The sequence below is a fragment of the Lissotriton vulgaris genome, chromosome 6 (genome assembly GCF_964263255.1).
Source record: "Lissotriton vulgaris chromosome 6, aLisVul1.2, whole genome shotgun sequence".
NCBI lineage: Eukaryota > Metazoa > Chordata > Amphibia > Caudata > Salamandridae > Lissotriton > Lissotriton vulgaris.
This window is the reverse complement of record NC_141694.1, coordinates 617,845,789-617,861,778: the sequence shown is the minus strand read 5'-3', so window position 1 is coordinate 617,861,778 and position 15,990 is coordinate 617,845,789. Positions and strand designations below refer to the sequence as shown.

At 45.3% G+C, this 15,990-nt stretch overlaps 1 long non-coding RNA gene across 1 annotated transcript; it reads left to right on the top strand.

Moving 5' to 3' along the window:
• The first annotated feature begins 7,507 nt into the window (after positions 1-7,507).
• On the top strand, positions 7,508-8,275 carry LOC147707787 (uncharacterized). Its single transcript, XR_015296469.1, has 3 exons — positions 7,508-7,588; positions 7,675-7,749; positions 8,067-8,275. It is a non-coding gene; the product is annotated as an uncharacterized LOC147707787 (long non-coding RNA).
• Positions 8,276-15,990: the final 7,715 nt, after the last annotated feature.

The window sequence follows — 15,990 nt, the reverse complement described above, 5'->3', positions numbered from 1 at the left end:
ATGTACTTTGAATGGAGCGAGGAAGGGTGGGAAGGACCGTTAATATAATGAAGTGAATTGACTGGTGCTATTTACACTGCTAAATGTTCAAAAATCAAGTCTCATGTTATGCTAATGATTACCCCTGTCCCGCATCCGGTGCCACAGATAGACCAGGAACCCCCTACTGTACCATTTTCACAATTCGGGATCTCTGCGTGCTTTAATCCGTTATCAGTTTGTGGGTAAAGATAATGGGCAGTTCAAAGTCAAAGTTGAGCTCTGATTTCCGTGATCAATTTTCTGTACCTCAATAAATATCTTTCATCGGTTTGGGTGAAGCATAGCGATGAGGCCTCCAGGCAAGTACAAAACACCAGAGTCAAGTAAATTAGCTTTAGCAGAGACCTACTGGTGACACTAAGTGTGGGACAATAGCACACAAATTAAAATACATAACCTGCAAGCTCCTTCATTTCCTGGATGGGGCCATGCCTGGTTAAAGTCGACCACTGGGAAACCTAGCAGGCGCATGTACAGAATATCTCTGCACGTCTATCTATTGATGGCCTCTGAAAGATATGGTTGTGACTTCTCTACCAAGCATGAATTGCTCAAGGGAAGCAAAATACTTGAGGACCCTAAGGAAGAAATATCCAGTTGTTTCAAGATTGATTACCTATTGATTACCCTTTTCCAGGTGGTGTTGGAGACAGCGTCAGATTTTAACACCAATGCTCCAAACTCCAATTTGGAAGGAGAAAAATGCTTTTTGTATTTGCTGGTGCCACAGATTCCCCAGGGTCTTTAACATATCTTTCAGTTGGGTTTTAAGTGAGTTGGGTGGCGCTTTCAAGACCCAAATGTAATATTTTAAAGTATCTGACACATAGGGGCAGATTATGATGGCGGACCGACCTGAGTCCGTCCACCACCCCGGAGTAGGAGGGACCGTCCGCAGGGGCAGCGGCTGTCCCTCCGTGCAAATTAGGATGTGACCGCCACCCTGGCGGTCACATCCTGTATTTTTAACATTGCGGCGGGTGCTGCTTGAAGCAGCACCCGCCGCAATGTTAAAAATGTAAGCTGTGCATTTGCATGCACAAAGCGGCAGGCACCGCGCTGTGCCTGCCGCTTTGTGCACGCAAATGCAGGGGGTTACCATAGGTACCCCCATGTGCACCCCCCCCCCCCCCTTCACCCCTGGGGGCCCGCAATGGGCCTCCAGGCAAAAATCCGTATGCCTTTGTACGGCGGAAATGCCGCCGTGTAAAGGCATAGTACTCCAGACATCCTAATATGGCTGAGTGCTTTTCCGCCATGGTCGGAAGGCGACCGCGGAGGAAAAGCTGCGGAAGGAATGCCAAACCCACCAGCCATCCTAATATGGCGGTGGGTCTTTCGAGGCTCCGCGGCCGTTTTTCGCATCCACCGGGCCAGCGGTGGCTTCGCCGGCCCAGAGGATGCGGGAAAACCGCAATCATAATAGGCCCCCTAGTGTGGTGAGATTACACATGAGGAAACCGATTTAGGAGGCAACGTCACTTCTTTTTAATACCTTGCTCTCGTAAATCAAGAGTCCTCCTTGTCATAGTCAACGCACTATAGGCCGTTCTGACACCCTACAGACCAGCTTCACTAAGATTTCTTTTTTTAAATGAAACCCCTCCTCTCCCATTCCACTTCCTGTTCCTGTTTCTGTGGACAAAGGCAGAGCGCTTCCCTAGGAGAATACAGCTGAATCTTACACAATGCACTATAAGTGTTTTGTGACTTACTTGGGGGCATGCTAGAGCGGTCCATGTTAGTGCTTGCATTATGTGCGTTAGCAGGGGCTCGGAGTTGATTGTACGGTGAGAGTTGCATCGAGGAGAATGCAAGGGCGCATCACTTGTTGATTCTGCTGGCGGTCATGTCAGCCCGTGCGCTAGAAGTGGAAAGCAGGAAAAATAAACAATATCTCAACCGGATTCAGTAGAAATAAATACACTTGTATGTACAAGCATTACAGGCAGAAAACGAAAGAGAAAGACTCCAAATTATTCATTGAATGTGCTCAAGGCATCATATATTTAAAAAAAGGGGGGATATGCACGACAGTTATAAGAACACTGTTAAGCATGAATGCAATGGCAACCCTAGAAAACTAAGTGCACATTGTGCTCGTGACAGGATGTGACGCCGCAAGTGACAAAGGGCCATATGTATCATCAAACTATTTTGCATTTCCTAAATAGCGAATTTTAAGGAATTGCTATTTAGGAAATGCAAAATTGTATGTATGAACAAAATCGCATTTAATTTGCGATTCCTTAGCTTCCTTAATTGCGAATTCGCATTTTGCGAATTCGCAATTAAGGAATATTTTCCAATGCATTCCTATGGGCCAGGAGGCCCATAGGAATGATTTCCAAATAATTCTCAAATTGCAAATTCGCAAATTGCTAATCGCAATTTGAGAATTTTTTCAAGGGTGCAGGGGTGTCTCAAGGACACCCTGCTGCACCCCTGTAAATTACATGTGTGTGCATATGGCGCAAATACATGCCCAATGGGCATGTATGTGCGTCATATGCCACCCTCACAAATGCACAATTGTGCATATTTACAAGAAATCGCAAATTACCACCAACTACAAGTTGGTGGTAATTTGCGATTCCTTAACCAAAATTCGCTAGCCAAAAATGCTACATACATAGCATTTAAGGAATCGCAAAATTGTGATTCCCTAAATGCTATGGCAAAATAAGGAATCGCACGTGAGAGTTGCATCGAGGAGAATGCAAGGGCGCATCACTTGTTGATTCTGCTGGCGGTCATGTCAGCCCGTGCGCTAGAAGTGGAAAGCAGGAAAAATAAACAATATCTCAACCGGATTCAGTAGAAATAAATACACTTGTATGTACAAGCATTACAGGCAGAAAACGAAAGAGAAAGACTCCAAATTATTCATTGAATGTGCTCAAGGCATCATATATTTAAAAAAAGGGGGGATATGCACGACAGTTATAAGAACACTGTTAAGCATGAATGCAATGGCAACCCTAGAAAACTAAGTGCACATTGTGCTCGTGACAGGATGTGACGCCGCAAGTGACAAAGGGCCATATGTATCATCAAACTATTTTGCATTTCCTAAATAGCGAATTTTAAGGAATTGCTATTTAGGAAATGCAAAATTGTATGTATGAACAAAATCGCATTTAATTTGCGATTCCTTAGCTTCCTTAATTGCGAATTCGCATTTTGCGAATTCGCAATTAAGGAATATTTTCCAATGCATTCCTATGGGCCAGGAGGCCCATAGGAATGATTTCCAAATAATTCTCAAATTGCAAATTCGCAAATTGCTAATCGCAATTTGAGAATTTTTTCAAGGGTGCAGGGGTGTCTCAAGGACACCCTGCTGCACCCCTGTAAATTACATGTGTGTGCATATGGCGCACATACATGCCCAATGGGCATGTATGTGCGTCATATGCCACCCTCACAAATGCACAATTGTGCATATTTACAAGAAATCGCAAATTACCACCAACTACAAGTTGGTGGTAATTTGCGATTCCTTAACCAAAATTCGCTAGCCAAAAATGCTACATACATAGCATTTAAGGAATCGCAAAATTGTGATTCCCTAAATGCTATGGCAAAATAAGGAATCGCACAAGTTTGCAATTCCTTATTTTGGGAATGTTTCATACATCCCAAAACATGCAAAAAGGCCGTTTGCGAAATGCAAAGGCCGAAATTCCGCGAATTTCGGCCTTTGCGAATCTCAAAAGGCTTGATACATATGGCCCAAAGTGAGGAAAACAGCGCTAGGCGCAAAGTGAAAGGTGAGATACAATATATACAGGATAGTTGGTTCAACACAATGATTTCTTTTGAAGAGTTACATAACGATTCAAAACGATTTCAGGTACCAAAGAAGGATGTGTGCCATAAATTGCACTGGTGTGGGAAGGTCGACGGCGTTTCGATCCTATTGAATTAGGATCATCATCAGGACCGGGTATCCAAGATGAAGGGTGCTGTAGCAAAGCGATGTGGACCCAGGGGTAGAGGGGTTAAGTCCTGGGAAGTAGTGGCAGCTTCGAGAGACGCCTGAAGTAGATATTGGTACTCGGGAGTAGGATCCCCCGGTAATAGAATGGGGAAGACAGGGTCGGAGCCCCGATCCACTGCCCGGGTGACCGGTGTTAATTCCTTATAATGACGGGTATGGCAGGAAATAAATCCTTGTAAGGCCGGGGGGTGAGTAACGCCGGGCCGCCACATACATGTGCGGGTTCTAAGGTGTTTCCAAGTGGGAAGCACGCACCGGGTGCCCTGGGGGTTCAAATCTCTGTCTGCAGAATAATTGATTGTTTTCAGCCGGGGATCCTCTTTAAATTTCAATCGCAGCTTCTAGCGCACCTGTATGGTTGTTATGGATCCTGTTGCTGGCATATCGACCGCAGCTCTGTTAGGGGATTAGGAGGTCTTGCAAGTATCGAGGTCAGACCTCCAAGCAAGAGTTGATAAGGCAGTAGCAACTGCACTGTCTCAGCCAGAGGCAAAACAGCAAAAAAAACAATGGCTGAGGATAAGGAGGGCACGGATTATGCCTTTAAGGGCCGAAATAGTCTAGGGGCGCAATTTTCAGATTTGCACATCAGAGAAATGTTGGGGTTTCAGCCTCAGATTTTGTCTCAAGAAGTGTTATTTTCCCAATATATTGCATCTCTTTCTGATGATTTTCCAATGCATTATTTAATTGAGTCTTTGCTCTCAGAGGAATGGAAACAGATTGACGAAGCAGCTTTTCCATGTTTTCTTTTTAAACACTATCCTCTGGAAGGATATGAGGAGAAATAGCCTCAGGTTCCTAAAGTGAATACAATTATGGCCTGTATGACGTCTGACTCTTCTCTGGAATCTGAAGAAGCTTTCTTGATGGGTGCAGTCAGAAAGAAAGTGTAGGGTTCATTAAAGAGGGCCGATGCAGCATCAAAGTTTGCCCTGAGGGGGTAAACGATAAAGCTTTTTCTGCTCATACTCTACTAAAAGACTTTAAGCTCCTATTTATCTCCGAGAACAGAAGGCCCCACCGAAATATTGGCCAATATGGAGCTTTTGGCACAGTTTCTGTCTGATGTCTCCCATGATATTCTTTGGTCTTCAACTCCATTTGCTGGAGCGTCCATTGCTGCTTGGGGCCTTTTGTGATTGAAGATATGGAAGTTGGAGTAAGTTAACAAATCTCTCCTTTTGAAACTCACCTTTTCAGGGGACAAACTGTTTTCTCCTCAAGTTGATCACCTGGTGAAGAAAGCTGCAAAAGAGAAAAAACAGCTGCAGCCTTTTAGACCATGTGGAAATAAACAGTCCTTTGTAAATAGACGTTTTAATCAGGCTCTTTAACCACATGGCTGCTAGGCGTTTTCCCGTCCTGCGCTGGAAATTGCTTTTTTCCTTTATTTCATGACGAGCTGGCCTTGTCATCAGCGCACGGCAGGTAAGCGCCATGACGAGCCCAGCTCGTCATTAGCTTCGAAGGGGTTAAATAAGTGGCCCTTTCAGGCTGGGCTCGAGGTCGGGGAGCCACGTCTGCTGGGAAATCCTGACCAAATTATACATCACATTTTCAACAATCCCAGTCAAAGCAAAGACAATTACCTTTCTACAGTGGGAGGAAGATTAAGCCTCTTTTCCAATCACTGGTGCAGAGTGGTGTCAGACAGATGGGTATTGTCAATGGTGGAGCGGGGTGTCGGATCTCATTTCTTTCTTGGCCACTGGATCAATTCTTTCTCCAAACGACACTGCCCAAGGATCCTAGAGGAACCAAGCTTTGAGTTTGGGAGCTCGGTCACTTCTTCTGAAAGGGGCACTAGCCAGCAAGTGTCCAATTGGGAAAGGGGAACTGGGTTTTTGCACCCACCTCTTTTTGATTTCATAAGTAGATGCCAGCTTCCACCCAGTCCTGAATCTGAAATCCCTCAACAGATATTCAATGAAGTGTACATTCAAGATGGTTTCTCTGCTGAGAATTATTCCTCTGGCGTCTCAAAAGGATTTTCTCATGATCCTAGACCTGCATGATGCCTACTTCCACGTGCAGATTCTCGAGCAATCACTGAGGTTTCTTCGGTTTTCTGTGGGGCGGATCTTTTAAGTTCAAGGTGCTGCCTTTTGGTCTATCCTCATTCCCACAAATTTTAAGATGGGCACCACTGGTGGCACCTTTACATTTACTTGGGATACAAGTATTTCCATACCTGGATGATTGGTTAATAATTGCTTCCTAGTTTTCCAAGCCAGGGGAAGATGTACTCAGAGTGTGTGGCATTCCCAATTCCCTGGAATTTCTCTTAAATGCCAGCAAGTCAAAACTATGCCTCACACAAAGAAGAGGTGCATTTGGGCTCTCTTCAACACAGAGGTGGCATGAGGCTTTCTACCAGAGGATTGAATTTGTAAAGGAGTGTTGTATACTCTACTATGGGGGGACAGGGAAGTTATCCGCCCCAACCGTATTTTTGTATGGGCACATACTTGTGCATGAGGTTGGAAACACTTCCCAAAATGTTTTTAAATAAACTGACAATTTTAAGACATAACCAATGAAAATAACTGCACCCTTAATAAATTGGTTGTAGATAAAGTTTTGTTTGAATAAAAAAAAGAACGGACGCAAAACACAGTGACGTCAGCGGGACGTATTTAAAAATCGCCCTGTAAATCCTCACGCTGTTTAAAGAAAATAACACCCGTGATCAGGAGGACGCGGTGTGAACATCCCGGGGAATACGAACGGGCGCATTGAATAAGGTAGGTTAAACCAAACGCTGAAAAAAGTCTAGTTTAACTTAAGAGAAAGAGTTAGCATTTAGCCTAACTGGTTGACATCGGGTTTAACGTATTCAAAGAGTTTTGCCCTGTGTCTTAAAAACGTTAGATGTAGGTAACGGCCACGATACAGGGACGGGTGCATTTGGCAACTATGTGATAGCTAGAGGCTTAATTACGAGAAAAAACAGCATGGTTAATTTTAATTCATTTTACATACGCCTCTTCTGTATCTTTAAACGCAGCCATGAAAAGTACCCTGGTTGATGAGGTTTGATATCGGACTGAAAAGCTGATGTTTTAATGAGGTGAGCAGCCACAAAATGTAGCAGTGATAAAAACGCATAATAGTTTCTCAAAGTGCTGAGAAATACTTAGCAAGTTAAATTATGCTTTTCAGAAACGAAAATCATAAAATATATAGAACTATCAGGCAATGAAAGGATAAAGACAAGCTGGAATTTTATCAGGTGAGCGGCTAATAATAATAAAAGAAACGTAAAGAAGCCGTGACTAATTTAAATAGATCTAAGAATGTGAGTAACCTTCTCACTTGTAGTACACTCATGTTTTACAGATATGATATCTGTCGAGTCCATAAAAAAGATCTGAAAACTATTCCTCATTCTCAGCTGGAAGTGATTTGTAGATTTAAAATAAATGTGGAGATAATTAACAAAATGTCCCCATTGATTGCCAGGTGCTAACAAACACTTCTGGTAGGATCATCTGGAATCAACCGAAGTAAACCACAGAGGTTGAGCCGATAATTATACAGGTAATTAGAAAAATGCCAGTATGAATAATTTAGCTATATCAAACTATAAGCATGATTATAGAGCTGTATCTATTTATGCGTTACAGTTACAGGAGAGATCGTCTTACCTGAAGAGCAATAAACTTATGTTTAAATTCATTCACCAAGATGTTATCGCACCGGTGAGTGCTATAGATGTATGAATGAAAGATGAATGGTTGTGGAACGTAAGATGAGCGGTTGAAAAATTATGAGTATATTGGTGGTACACTTACCATGACTCGAAAAAACAGTGTTAATGCAAGTAGAAAAATGGATGTATTTTTTTATTGAAAAAAGCGAAAATGTATATGACTACAAAGCTTCTGGTATATTGTGTTTCTCTAATAAGTAGATTTTAATGTATTGGAATTTAGCTTGTTGTGAATAAAATGCAGAATTAGCTGGTACATAGGATTACATAACATAAGGAGTAAAGAATGTTTTATTCATGCACTAGGTGACTATTTGCTGTGGAGATATATTGTTATTGTCCTGAAGAAGGAAGCCGTAACCATCTAAAGCTTCCGAAACGCGTCAACGCATTGCAGAGTGGTCAAATTTCAGAGTTGTCAACAAAGTTTTGGGTATAGGAAGGGAAAGCCTCCCCATTGTTGCCAATGAAATATTTGAATTGACTGTATTACAAGACAAAGTGTATTGTCTGAATTTTCCTTCTCCTCTTTTTAAATTAAGTGTTTTTGTATACTTTTTATTGATTTTTATGTGATTGCTAATGTGTTTTTAAATTTTGTCACAAATAAATGTACATTATTTTAATTTTAAGTGGTTTTTTTCTTGTTAAGTGTTGGCCAAAAAACTCAATATTGTGGATATTAATCTGTGGAATGTATGAAATAGTTGAATGTATGGAAGTATACTAGAAGGTGCGTTACACCTATATTCCCAACGGAAAAACACTTTTTTTACCTAACAGTACATTGGAGCTCTATTTTCCCTTGGGTCATAGAGAGCCCCTCTCTTTTTGTTAAAGACAACTATGCCTCACACAAAGAAGAGGTGCATTTGGGCTCTCTTCAACACAGAGGTGGCATGAGGCTTTCTACCAGAGGATTGAATTTGTCCTTTCTAGCATCATCTCCAGGCCCTTCCTCAGTTGCAAGTAGCTTCTACGTGTCTTTGGCTGTTGGTTCAGGGTCTCATGTCGGCCTGTACAGCTGTGGTACACTGTACTCAACTCCATTTGAAGGCTCTAGTTCAGAATGTTCTGGGCCATTGGACTCCAGACTCTCTGGATTACAATTTGCTCATTCTAGTGTCTTGCATGTTTGTGCAGAATCTCCAGTGGTGGATGTATCTTTCGAATCTCCTGAAAGGAGTTCCGTTTGTGGAGCCATTATCATTGGCTCTGATGATGGACGCAAGCAAGGGTTGGGGTGCAACCTTCAGAGAGAAAGAGGCCCAGGACAGTTGGTCATGGTGAGAAGCTCACAATTCATCCAAATAGTGATAGATGACAGGGGTGGGCAGAGCTCTGCTGTGGTTTGCTCCTGATGTCTAAGGGCAGGTGATTCTTGTGAGGACAGACAATCAGGTGGCAAAGTCAGATCTGAACAGACAGGGGGCATTACGCCTTCTTCTCTAGTACTGTTAGCCATGGAAATTCTATTTTGGGGGAGGTTCATTTGTTCTTCATCAAGGCAATGTATATCCCGGGAGTTATAAACCTGCAGGCAGACAGCCTAGGCAGGAATATGTCTTCATCAATTGAATGTTATCTCAGTGCTTAGGCTTTCCATCTGAAGGCATCTATCCAGAGTGTTCCTTTTCTAGATCCTTTTGCATCTCCAGAAAACATGACAGTCTCCTGGTGGTAGAGCCTCCTCTGCAACTTCCTTTCTTGTCCTGTCTTCTCCAGTTTCTGGATCTCACTCCCCAGCAGGTCCCCAAATTGGAATCAACGGCCTGGAAGTTGAGACGCTTGGATTGCAGCAGTTCGGTTGTTCACTGGAAGGCATATTCTAAACACTTGTGGAATTTTTGTGTTTGGTACTCTAAGAAATCTTGTGACCCAGTCTTGGGGATCCATTTCATGTTTCTACAGGATGGGTTCTCCAAGTGCTTAGCTCCTTCCACCTTGGCGTCCCAATGGGCTGCTATAATATCATGTAGAGGTACTGGGGTGATTTTTTTCAGTGGCTATTCTATTGTCCATGAATCTGATGAGGAGTTTCAGGTTAAGAAAACAGGTGGCTTCTTGTCCAGTACCCTCCTGGGGCTTATCTGTGATGTGGGAAGGTCTTTAGACAACCCCTTTTAAACCTTTGGAGCAAGCAACCTTGCCCTGGCTTTTAGCCAGCGCTGTTCCTGGTTGTCATCAACTTGGATAGGAGGCTAGGGGTACTGTCCTAGTTGATAATCACCTATCCTTATCTGAGGTTTTATCCAGACAAGGTGGTCTTAAGACCTGACCCTAGTTTTCATTCCAAGGTTCAATCTTTTTTCCACTGCTCACAGGAAAATCATCCATTAGGTTTTTCAGTCTACGGATAACATTCCATGTATGTTAGATGTATTCAGAGCTCTGTTATTGTACTTGGACTGTACTAAGTCTTTTCAGTCTAGCCAGTCCTTCTTTGTGTCACATGGTTCAGTGTGTAAGGTAAAGAAAGCTTCAGGCAAGACTATCAGTAGATAATTCAGCCAAGCAATTATTCAACCCTATTATTCCATGAATGAAGTGCTGCCAGAGGGTATTTTAGCCAGATCTACCAGAGCAGTGGTCACTTCTTGAGCTGATGAAGGTGGGGTTTCAATCCAAGAGATATGTAGGGTGACTGTTTAGGCCAATCTATATATATATATAAAAGAAGGATAGAACTCTGGGTAGTTTTCAAGTTTAGGTGGAAAGCAGCTCCTGTTAGAGCACTCTCAACACCAGCAACACTCTACATCTGCTCACCTCAAATGTCTGTTTTTCTATCAAAGTCTTTAAGCATAGGATTAGCAGTGCTGTCCTTGCCGAGATGCAAAATGTCAAAAGCCATTTATCACCCCAGGCACAGTATTACAGCTTTGAATTGGTAAAATACTAACTCAAGCCAACCTGAAATGAGTAAAAGCAACCCCTGACACAGTGTTTTGCTCTAATTAGAGCTCTTCAGAGAAGTATAGCTTTGTTCAGACACAAGGGAGCACCCAGTATAAGTCAAAACAAAACCCTTTCAGGCATAGAGTGAACCATAACTTATGCAAAAATGAAGGAGAGAAATCTGGGTAGTTCTCAAGTTTAGGTGGAAAGCAGCTCTTGCTAGAGCACTCTCAACACCAGTGACACTCTACATCTGCTCACCTCAAAAGTCTGTTTTTCTATCAAAGTCTATAAGCATAGGATTAGCACAGTACCATCCATGCCGAGATGGGCATGGATGGCCCTCATCTTTACTGTAAAGGGCAATCCCCTCTTTTTTAATAAAATATAATGTATTTTTAACCAATAATAGGTGTGTTTCATCTAATGACAGTGCTCCTCTTACATAAATAGTTTTTGGGTATTTATACTATTCTGTTGTTCCAACATGATTAAAACTGTGTGCATTTAGAGGGTGATGACTCTCAAAATATTGCTTTCAATTTGTGTCATAGTTGTTAAACATTGCAAAAAACACAGTTGATGGACAGAATGTAGAACAATGTCGTACATTCACCCCAGTACAATGATCTGGGCCTAAATCCATCATTTTTACACTCCACACCACCCTGGGTTAGACACTGGCTATATGCAAATCAGCTCTGACCCTGTGCCTCATGGGAACAGTCCAGTCCGAACTACCAAGCCATGTCTTTCCCAGACCGGAATCAAGCATCCAAGGACCGGTTTCTGGCTATCAGCCTTCTTCAGCCTGGATAGCTTGACTCCAGTGGTGTGGAGAGCCTGGGGCTCACGTCTGAGTATACCCAGCACACTCGGGGTGAAAATTGCAAAAAACACAGTTGATGGACAGAATGTAGAACAATGTCGTACATTCACCCCAGTACAAGGATCTGGGCCTAAATCCATCGTTTTTTTACACTCCACACCACCCTGGGTTAGACACTGGCTATATGCAAATCAGCTCTGACCCTGTGCCTCATGGGAACAGTCCAGTCTGAACTACCAAGCCATGTCTTTCCCAGACCGGAATCAAGCATCCAAGGACAGGTTTCTGGCTATCACCCTTCTTCAGCCTGGATAGCTCGACTCCAGTGGTGTGGAGAGCCTGGGACTCACGTCTGAGTATACCCAGCACACTCGGGGTGAAAATTGCAAAAAACACAGTTGATGGACAGAATGTAGAACAATGTCGTACATTCACCCCAGTACAAGGATCTGGGCCTAAATCCATCGTTTTTTTACACTCCACACCACCCTGGGTTAGACACTGGCTATATGCAAATCAGCTCTGACCCTGTGCCTCATGGGAACAGTCCAGTCCGAACTACCAAGCCATGTCTTTCCCAGACCGGAATCAAGCATCCAAGGACCGGTTTCTGGCTATCAGCCTTCTTCAGCCTGGATAGCTTGACTCCAGTGGTGTGGAGAGCCTGCGACTCACGTCTGAGTATACACAGCACACTCGGGGTAAAAATTGCAAAAAACACAGTTGATGGACAGAATGTAGAACAATGTCGTACATTCACCCCAGTACAAGGATCTGGGCCTAAATCCATCGTTTTTTTACACTCCACACCACCCTGGGTTAGACACTGGCTATATGCAAATCAGCTCTGACCCTGTGCCTCATGGGAACAGTCCAGTCCGAACTACCAAGCCATGTCTTTCCCAGACCGGAATCAAGCATCCAAGGACCGGTTTCTGGCTATCAGCCTTCTTCAGCCTGGATAGTCAAGTCAAGTCAGAAAATTTATATAGCGCACTACATACCCAGAGGGTCTCAAGGCGCTTGAAGAGGGGTGGGGAATTACTGGTCAAATATCCACGTTTTAAGTTGCTTTCTGAATGCTAGGTGGTTCTGAGTAAGGCGAAGGTGAGTGGGAAGTGAGTTCCAGGTTTTAGCTGCCAGGTAGGAAAAGGATCTACCTCCCATGGTGGTTTTGTTGATGCGAGGTACAGTGGCCAGGGCTTGGTTGGATGATCGTAGCTGGCGAGAGGGGGTGTAGAAGGACAGTCGAGTGTTGAGGCATTCTGGTCCGATTTCGTAGAGTGCTTTGTGTGCGTGGGTTAGGAGCCGGAAAGTGATCCTCTTATTGACGGGGAGCCAGTGGAGGTTTTTCAGATGACCAGAGATGTGTTCTTTGCGTGGGATGTCTAATATGAGCCTGGCTGAAGCGTTTTGGATTCGTTGGAGTTTTTTCTGGAGTTTAGCAGTAGTACCGGCGTATAGGGTGTTTCCGTAGTCCAGTCGGCTCGTGACCAGAGCATGGGTGACCGTTTTCCTAGTTTCGGTGGGGATCCAACGAAATGTTTTTTTGAGCATGCGAAGAATGTTGAAGCAGGATGAAGAGACGGCGTTGACTTGTCTATTCATTGAAAGTGAGGAATCCAGGATGACGCCCAGGTTCCGTGCGTGGTCCGTCGGGATGGGTGCTTTTCCAAGGGCTTCTGGCCACCAAGAGTCGTCCCAGGCAGAGGGGGAGGTGCCTAAGATAAGGTCTTCTGTTTTATCTGAGTTCAGTTTCAGACGGCTGTGTTTCATCCATTCGGCTACTTCTTTCATTCCTTCGTGTAGGTTAGTTTTTGCGGTGCTAGGGTCGTTGGTGAGTGAAAGGATCAGTTGAGTGTCATCCGCGTAGGAGATGATGTTGAGGTTGTGTTGGCGTGCGATGGCCGCGAGGGGGCTCATGTATACGTTGAAGAGGGTGGGACTGAGTGAGGATCCTTGGGGTACGCCGCAGATGACTTCAGTGGCCTCTGAGATGAATGGTGGGAGGCGGACTCTCTGGGTTCTTCCGGTGAGGAACGAGGTGATCTATTCCAATGCTTTTCCTTGTATTCCGATGTTTTTGAGTCGCTGTAGAAGGGTGCTATGGCAGACTGTGTCGAAGGCTGCGGAGAGGTCAAGGAGGATGAGGGCGACTGTGTCTCCATTGTCCAGGAGAGTTCGAATGTCGTCTGTTGCTGCGATGAGGGCGGTTTCAGTGCTGTGTTTGGCTCGGAAGCCGGATTGTGAGGAGTCGAGGGATTTGTTTGTTTCAAGGAAGGCGGCGAGCTGGTTGTTGACCGCTTTCTCGATGACTTTGGCCGGGAATGGAAGGAGCAAGATGGGGCGGTAGTTTTTGAGTTCGGTGGGGTCAGCTGTGGGTTTCTTCAGGAGGGCGCTGAGTTCGGCATGTTTCCAGCTTTCCGGGAAGGTGGCGGAGTTGAGTGAGCAGTTGATGACATCTCGAAGGTGTGGTGCTATGATGGAGTCTGCTTTGTTGAAGATGTGGTGAGGGCATGGGTCAGTTGGGGATCCTGAGTGGATGGAGTTCATCAAGCGGATGGTGTCCTCAGTGGAGATTGGGTTCCAGTCGTTGAGGGTGTTCAAGGGAGGTGGGGGTCCTGCAGGGGGTTGGGTGGGTTGGTCTTCGGGTTGGTTGTCGAAGCTGTTGTGGATATCTGCGATTTTGTTGTGGAAGAATGAGGCTAGGGAGTTGCAGAGGGCTTGGGAGGGGGTGATGTCGTTGGAGTTAGCCGTGGGGTTGGTAAATTCCTTGACGATGTTGAATAATTCCTTGCTGTTGTTGACGTTGTTATCTAGTCAGTCCTTGAAGGCGGCTTTCTTGGCATTCCGGATCCGTTGGTGGTGTAATCGGGTGGCGTTTTTGAAGGCGTCCTTGGTGTTGGTGGTTGGGTCTTTTTTCCAGGCCTTCTCAAGGGATCGACAGAGTTTCTTGGATTTCTTAAGATCCTCGTTGAACCAGGAGGTCCTCTTGCTGCCTAGTTTGATTTGTCATTTTTTCAGTGGTGCTAGGATGTCGGCGCTGTTGGATAACCATTGGGTGAGGTTGGTGGCTGCTTGGTCTGGGTTTGGGGAGTGGGCTGGGGGGTTTAGACGAAGCGATGAGGAGATCTGGTCGATGGTGACTTTGTTCCAGTTTCTTTGCAGAGTGGGTTGGGGGTGGTTGTTGGATGTGGGCTTGTTGTAGGTAAAGTGAACGCAGCTGTGGTCGGTCCAAAGGAGAGCTGTGGTGTGGCTGAAGGAGACATGTTTGCTGGAGGTGAAGATAGGGTCGAGTGTGTGACCTGCGATGTGGGTGGGAGTAGTGACAAGTTGTTTAAGTCCGACGTTGGCGAGGTTGTCCAGAAGGGTGGTGGTGTTGTGGTCGTTAATCTTTTCAAGGTGAAAGTTGAGGTCTCCCAAAAGGATGTAATCCTCGGAGGGGAGCGCGTGTGGAGTGATGAAGTCCGTGATGTCTTCACTAAATTGTGCGCGGGGTCCTGGTGGCCTGTAAAGGAGGGTGCCTCTAAGTGTGGTCTTGGGGTCGATGTGGATCTGGAAGTGAAGGTGTTCAGAGTTGGCGAGATTGACGTCTGAGCTGGTTGAGATGCGGATAGATTTCTTATGGACGATAGCGATGCCTCCTCCTGTGTGGCCGGTACGGTCCTTGCGAGTGATCTTATAGCCTTCCGGGATGGCAATGGTGATGTCTGGGGCTGAAGAGGCGTTCATCCATGTTTCTGTTGGGAAGGCGACGTCCGGCGAGATGGTGTCTAGTAGATTCCAGAGGTCAATGGCGTGCCTGTGGACCGAGCGGGTGTTGAGCAGGATGCATTGTAGGTGGTTGGGGTCGGATAACTGTTGTGTGTTCGTAGATGAGGAGTTGTTCTTGGTGCCGTCGAATTTGCATGAGTTGCCGGAAAAGGGTCAATGGGTGTGTCCAGGAGCGGCTTGGGCGCAGTTGGGGGAACGGCCGGGGTTAAGGGCTAGGAGGGTGGAGGCGTCGTAAGTAATGCGAGAGGGGTGGACATTACGAGGACCAGGGGTTCTGGCGCTGGGCGCGGTCCAGGCGCGGACGGGCGTAGACGGGCTTACCTTTGGCGCACCTTCCAGTGGTGTGGAGAGCCTGGGACTCACATCTGAGTATACCCAGCACACTCGGGGTGAAAATTGCAAAAAACACAGTTGATGGACTGAATGTAGAACAATGTCGTACATTCACCCCAGTACAAGGATCTGGGCCTAAATCCATCGTTTTTTTACACTCCACACCACCCTGGGTTAGACACTGGCTATATGCAAATCAGCTCTGACCCTGTGCCTCATGGGAACAGTCCAGTCTGAACTACCAAGCCATGTCTTTCCCGGACCGGAATCAAGCATCCAAGGACCGGTTTCTGGCTATCAGCCTTCTTCAGCCTGGATAGCTTGACTCCAGTGGTGTGGAGAGCCTGGGACTCACGTCTGAGTATACCCAGCACACTCGGGGTGAAAATTGCAAAA